Below are 8,100 nucleotides of genomic sequence, written 5' to 3'. Positions count from 1 at the left end.
AGTTAGATAAACTGAATATTATTTGATCTATTCCACCACTTAATCCCAAATAATGTAGAGGTGTGTTGTAGGTGCCTTAAATAACCCCTTATTTTATAGTGAGATGTATTTTTATGTTCATATAATAGTGATTTCAATTCCAAACCAAAATGATCACTGGTTCCATCCTGGCCACCCCACTGAAAATGTCCTGGCTGTGTTCATGACGACTTATATATTTACTTTGATTCATTGACATTGCGGTATAATGAGACAATAACAGGCTACAGATGCGGACATATACACACACATATATTTATTAGGGCCGGGACTCGATTAAAAAAATTAATCTAATTAATTAGAGGTTTTGTAATTAATTAATCTAAATTAATCGCATTTTTAATCACATATAAATATTTGACCTGAGAACAGTGAGAAGATGTCAATAAAGTGTGCTGTCACACAGAGGTAATTTGAATTGCTTACCGAGGTCCAATGATCCCCAGTCAGGGCAACACATTCGGCTTTCTCCAATAAATTCTCTTTATCTTCCTTTTCATTGTCATAAAGCTGCTGGATTCTTTTTGTCACTGTCTTTCTGCATGGCAGCTCATATGTTGTGTCAGACGATGCAATCTGTAGTACCTTTTGCAGCCCCTTATCTTCTACCACTCCAAGTGGTCTACAGTCGAGTGCAATCCAGTGAGCTGGTTATTTTTTCAGACGTGGACTTAGTTATCCTGGCCCTGAAACCAGTCATCTGGTTGAGTGTGGGTTGGGTGTGGGTCATACTTGTCAACCCTCCCGATTTTCGCGGGAGACTCCCGATTTCATTGCCCTCTCCCGGTTTCTTCCCGGGGTCATATTTCTCCCGCATTTCTCCCGATTTCTGACAAAATCAGATTTACACACGACTGTTTCCACTCTGACTTTAATACAGCTACACCATTGTTTGGTTTCCATGGTAACAGGTCTCTTTAGTAGCGCGCAACTCAAAGTCTGAGAGGATGAGGCAGATATTCACAGAAAAAAGAACGAGAATCGACAACTACTCTACTCTCTGCTCACTCCTTTCCTGTAAAATGCAAGTCCAGTCCACACATATGCTCCATCAAGGACGGTGCTACAGGCCGCAAGGCAGTGCACTTACAACTGCAATAAGCATGTTAATGTTAATCTAACAGCTCCGGCGATCCACTAGCACCCCCACCCCCCAATTTTACATTTTGAAATGCTCCCGATTTCTGAGGGCAAGTATGGTGTGGGTCCTTGTACTCGGAGTCGGGCTAACGTCCACGCTAGCTTCCACGCTAGCTGCTATATGTTTTGCATTGAGGTGATACTTGAGGCTTGTGGTGGCGGTGATATGCGAATTACTTTTTGCATAATTTGCATACAACCGTGCTCTTATCGACGCTTCTATCCGTGCGTTTTTTTTAAAACAAAATGTCCCATCCACGGGGCCAACCAAAGCGGTCTCATCAGCTTCTTCGTTCATGTTTGACTATTGTTCACTGTGGTTTGTTGTTGTCTGAAGTCATGAACGTTAGTTGGTGCTCCAGTATAATCGGTAAGCCTGAAACTCATCCAGTGAGAAACGTTATGCAGTGCAAAAATAAGTGCGATTAAAATGCGTTAATTTTTTTAACACGTTAATGTTTGTGTAATTAATTAATCTTAATTAACGCGTTAAAGTCCCGGCCATAATATTTATATAAATATATACAATTTCAGAATCAAACAAGTATGAGAGCACTCTCATAATAACGTAACACAATCAGAGACTGGATATATCCCCCCCCCCTCTCTCTGGTCGCTGAAATGGAGAATTGAAATTACGGGCCAAAAGTTGTATTTACAAGTTGTTGTGTATTATTAAAAAGACATTAATGAAGCAAGGGACAGAGGATACAGGTACTAACAGGGTTCCTGCAAGTTTCGCCAACTCAAATTTAAGACTTTTTAAGACCTTTTTAAGACCACTTTGAATAGAATTTAAGACCTATTTCACGGCAAGAAAGTATGAAGGAAAATTGCTATGAAATAATAAATACGTCCCATAATTACTTACAAAGTAATTGTATTCATGTTCAACATAAGAACAATGACTGAACATAACAGCATAACAGTACAGAACTGTGTTAGCCGAAAAGTGTGTATGTGTGTGTGTCTCTGTGTGCTTGAGTGTGTGTTCGGGCTGTGCAATTAATCGTATTTTAATCGCAACTACGATTTTGGCTTGCCACAATTACAAAAACAACATAATCGAAAAAAAAACAATTATTTAGCTTTGCTAGGCTGTGACAGTGACAACATATTTAATCTAATTTATTTGAGTCTAATTTATTTTTATTTATCATATTTATATATGTTTAGTAGCTTGTGGAAGTGCGCTCCAAAATATTTGTTGATCTTGTTTATTGGTATTTATTATTTTGATATTATTTATTTAAATATATCATTTATTTAATTAATTTTTGTATTGCTTTTTTCAGTTTAATTATATGTTCAGGGTAATCAACAGTTAAAAAGATAATGTTCAAATTATTATTTGTTTTAAAGTTCAATAAATGGATGTTTTCAAAGTCAATGAATAATCATATTTAATAATCGTGATATCAATTATTGACCAAAAATAATCGTGATTATGATTTTTGCCATAATCGAGCAGCCCTAGTGTGTGTGTGTGTGTGTGTGTGTGTGTGTGTGTGTGTGTGTGTGTGTGTGTGTGTGTGTGTGTGTGTGTGTGTGTGTGAGAGAGTAAAAAGATCTATATTCAGAGCTCTGCTGCCTTGGCTACAATCTTTCATCATTGCTGTTGTATGATGGGTGTTAACTACGTTATTTAGCATCTACAGCACCTCCGCTTTTAGGGTTGACGTAGACCCAAACGTCGCCCGGAGCTCCCCCGGTGTTGTTGCGGGAGCTGCTGCACTAGCTAACCCTACATTAGCAAAACAAACGCTGATTTATTTTTCAAAAGGTGCAGTCGATTTCAAACCACTGGTTTCAACCAAGCACTAAATTTGATGTTTTCCAACCAAATACGGTTGAACTTACACTTCCCCATATTTATTTGTAAGTAGACTCGAAGAGACATGAGTTTCTGACTGCCGGTAGCTGAAGCTTGGTTGCTAGGTTACTAGCTGGGTGTTCTCCGATAAGGGGCCGGGGGAAACAAAGTTAGTGATTACTGGTTCCATGTTGATTTATTTCAATACAAATTGTTGGGGGGAACTGAAAGGCTCTTACTGTAATGGTTACTTTGCAGCCCGGACATTTTCCCCAAAACACATTTAGACGCGATCGCAACACAGAAGTACCTTTCAAATCCGATCATTTTTAAGACCTTCTAAATCATTTTTAAGACCTTTCTTATTTTTTTGTCATATTTAAGACCTTTTTAAGGCCTTAAATTCAGATTATCAAATTTAAGACTTTTTAAGACCCCGCGGGAACCCTGTACTAAACTCTTTACTGTTGTTCATGCTTCTTCCAGCCACAGCATCAACTCCCGGGCATACATTTATTCTCTCAACATTGTATGTTACTCTGGTTACACTGCGTCCCGTATTGGCAGGGGTATATCAGAACACAACATTTCCCCCCTTCTTAAAATAGTTATTCTCCACTTGAACAGTATGCATAACATTAGCATTTTAAACAGACACTTCTGTAGTAACCATCTGTAATAATAATAACTTCACATATCACAATATGCAGAACATTTTCAAACATTAATTCAACCACAGTTTAAGTGACATAGTCCTAAATCCAAGCAGGCTGCTTTCTGATTCGCTGGTTCCTGCTCTGAGCACCATGCACTGTAGCTGGCTCAGCAGGCCTCACTTCTTCTGATGGAGGATATTAGCTTATGTTCGTTATTCTCGCGTCCAGGAGAGAAGCTTTAAAAAGGGAGACTAATGGAGTCTCAGAGAAGGTTCAAATGGGTACTTTAATTAAAAAAGGCGCGGTAATGTTATAAGCAGAATATTGTTCAGGTGAGAAAAACAGCTGTCTTCTCGGGCTCTCGAGAGCGAATGAAAGGGCCGAGAAAACACACATCCGTTGTTTAAATATCTTCCTATAGACCCTTTTTGTGTTTGTACACAATGATGACGTAGAACGTATGCGCGCGCATGGTGGCAACAGAAGGATGGCAGAGATAAACAGCTTGTCAAGCTACGCAAGGGGATTATCAACTAAAGATCGTGAATGTTACCTTAACAAGTTGACTTTGACAAATGGTGTCCGACTTCCAGATCCGTGTTCTATTGATGAGTGGGTTGAAGACGTTAGCAAGCGGCCGAATATACAGTGGCCAGATATATATACCTATTTAATTGAGAAACCGAGCGTGTACACCAGAGAGAAATTACGAGCCTATAAGTCAGTGGATGCTTACGAATACGTTGTCTGTGGTCATGTACAGAACGTCAAATACCATGACATAGACTCAGAGTTTTGTATTTTGAGATCAGAAATTCTCCCTAGTCAAAGACAAGGACACAAGACAACGATGTATGAGGCTTGGGTCATAATCAACCAACGAGAAAACTACGTCCTCACAGCGAATTGCACCTGTATGGCGGGGTAAGTAGCCTATTATTTGGTGTTGTGGGCTAGGTAACAGTTCAGGGGTGTGTTACTGTCCTTTCAGCTGGCTATTACGCTCCTTTCCATATCAAAAATCGTATGCCTTGCCCTGTAACTTTCTCATCATAACCAGGGTTTGAAACTAACATTTTCATGAACAACAACAGTGACAACAGGGTTCAAAATGTCAGCAGCCAATATCCTTCAGTTACATTCAAAACCTAATTAAGCTTAGGATACTCACATGTCTAGTAAGTTAGATGTTTACCTACTTCATAGCCAGAGCCGAGATTTGTCTGAGAGCAAATGTTACTTTCAAGCCCAGTATTTTTATTATGATTTTGTGAAATGTCAGGCTTGGGTCATGCTGCAGCCATGCAGCTGCAATATTATTCAAAGTTGAGCTCTATGTTAGGATGGGAAGGACAGAGAAAGCAGCGGTTACTTCTGGAGTGTGCATGTGGAAAGACATCAGCAGGAAAGAAGTCAGACCAGCTCCATTGAGGGAAATCAGCTTCCACAAACAAAAGAGGCTTGGCAGGCAACTTCCAGCAGCTTCAACATCTGCTCGGAAGAATAGTATCACACCCAGAGGCATGTAATAGTTGACAGAGCCTAGATAAGTTTCCTTTTGCCATAGTGCATTTAATTAATTCTCAGGATTGCTCCTCAGTGTTTTGACACCATAATGTAGCCTGAGAAAGGTGTTACACTGATGCAGCGATGAAAAGGCCTACAGACCAACGTGGCATCATGACTTTTTGTAAACATACACGCTCAGTTTGAATAGTTTCAGTATCATTTGTTATGTTAGTTTGAATATGTCTGTCCTTTTGTCTTCAGATTACTGATTCTAGAAATTCGATTGTTTGTTATCTACAGCTTAAATGGTCTGGTTTTAGAATAATTCAGTCATTATTCTTAAAATGTGAACATTATGCACCACACTAATTGTGTCTTTTTGTTGCTCTATTATCAGTGTTGACAGATGATGACATCCGGGAACTGCGGGATGTGAACCCAGGTGCTGCAGTGCTGACGAGCCTGGAAAACAGTGACACGGACACTGCATCGTCTGACACTGATTCAGAGGAGCATCCAGACTTACCTGAGCCCTTGACTGCTTTATTTGATGCAACACTCCGGGAACTCTCACCACAGGAAATGAAGGTGAAATGTGAGGATACATTTCACAAACTAAAAACTACACTACAACCTCAACAATGTGAGAAACTGGAATTTGTGACACTGAGTGGTACACCTATAGGGCAGGTCGGATCACAAGCACCAAATTTCACCATGCAGCCACAACTGACAAGATCAGCAAAACATACCTAAATGATATAATGCAGTACAACAAAACAGAGTTAAATGTCCCATCTGTGCTCTGGCGTCAAAACATGGAGGAAACGGCAAGACAAGCCTACACTGCATTTATGTCCCAAAGCCATCCAGATTTCAGCATCAGCTCATGTGGCTTAGTAGTGCAACCTTCTGAGCCACACCTTGGATCATCCTTGGGATAGCAAGATGTACCTGCTGTGGCAAAGGGGTGGTAGAGATAAAATGTCCCTACAAATACAGGAATAGCCTTCAAGGATATACAGAAGACAAGCAGTTTTGTCTGGACAAGTCATTCTCTTTGAAACATTCACACACATACTACTATCAAACTCAACTTCACATGTTTGTGTGTGGTGTTAGCTACTGTGACTTTGTGTTGTGGACTAAGGAGAAGTTCATTGTGCAACGTATCCTAAGAAATTAAGAGTTTCTGCGGGAGGCTTTGCCAAAAGCACATGAGTTCTTTAGCTCGAGTGTGTTGCCTGAATTACTGACAAGAAGACATGATCCTGTCTTGGTGTCACAGAGAGCCTGCGAATACTGTGAAAGACCAGATTTTGGTAAAATGATCATCTGTGTCAAATGCAACAACCACATTCACTACAGTTGTGCACAAATAAAAAGGAAGCCAGCAACATGGTTATGTAGGAAATGTCTGAGAGTTGAGGCTTGAATGCCTTCATGTAGGAGTGGGCAATATAATGTATTGTATTGTGATAGGAGACCAGATATGGTGTTAGATGTCGGTTATGGATTGTCTTTCCCTGGTTGTTAAAGTTGCATTACAGTTGAAACAATGAATTCATCATCAGCCTTTTCTTTACATTTGATGTTGTTATTGACAGCTGTGTCTAGATGCACTTCAGTGCAACAAGATATTTTAAGTAGGGCCGGGACTTTAACGCGTTAATTAAGATTAATTAATTACACAAACATTAACGCATTTTAATCGCACTTATTTTTGCCCTGCGGAACGTTTCTCACTGGATGAGTTTCAGGCGTACCGATTATACTGGAGCACCAACTAATGTTCATGACTTCAGACAACAACAAACCACAGTGAACAATAGTCAAACATGAACGAAGAAGCTGATGAGACCGCTTTGGTTGGCCCCGTGGATGGGAAATGTTGTTTTAGAAAACGCACGAATCGAAGCGTCGATAAGAGCACGGTTGTTTGCAAATTAGGCAAAAAGGAATTCGCATATAACCGCAGCACATCAAGCCTCAAGTATCACCTCAATGCAAAACATATAGCAGCTAGCGTGGAAGCTAGCGTGGACGTTAGCCCGACTCCGAGTACAAGGACCCACACCATACTTGCCCTCAGAAATCGGGAGCATTTCAAAATGCAAAATTGGGGGGGGGGGGGTGCTAGTGGATCGCCGGAGCTGTTAGATTAACATGCTTATTGTAGTTGTAAGTGCACTGCCTTGCGGCCTGTAGCACCGTCCTTGATGGAGCATATGTGTGGGCTTGATTTGCATTTTACAGGAAAGGAGTGAGCAGAGAGTAGAGTAGTTGTCGATTCTCGTTCTGTTTTCTGTGAATATCTGCCTCACCCTCTCAGACTTTGAGTTGCGCGCGCTACTAAAGAGACGTGTTACCATGGAAACCAAAAAATGGTGTAGCTGTATTAAAGTCCGAGTGGAAACAGTCGTGTGTAAATCTGATTTTGTCAGAAATCGGGAGAAATGCGGGAGAAATGCGGGAGAAATGCGGGAGAAATATGACCCCAGGAGAAAACCGGGAGAGGGCAATGAAATCGGGAGTCTCCCGCGAAATCGGGAGGGTTGACAAGTATGACCCACACCCAACCCACACTCAACCAGATGACTGGTTTCAGGGCCAGGATAACTAAGTCCACGTCTGAAAAAATAACCAGCTCACTGGATTGCACTCGACTGTAGACCACTTGGAGTGGTAGAAGATAAGGGGCTGCAAAAGGTACTACAGATTGCATCGTCTGACACAACATATGAGCTGCCATGCAGAAAGACAGTGACAAAAAGAATCCAGCAGCTTTATGACAATGAAAAGGAAGATAAAGAGAATTTATTGGAGAAAGCCGAATGTGTTGCCCTGACTGGGGATCATTGGACCTCGGTAAGCAATTCAAATTACCTCTGTGTGACGGCACACTTTATTGACATCTTCTCACTGTTTTCAGGTCAAATATTT

This window comes from Notothenia rossii (assembly GCF_949606895.1).
Source record: "Notothenia rossii genome assembly, chromosome: 4".
Classification (NCBI taxonomy): Eukaryota; Metazoa; Chordata; class Actinopteri; order Perciformes; family Nototheniidae; genus Notothenia; species Notothenia rossii.
This window is presented reverse-complemented; position numbering follows the sequence as displayed.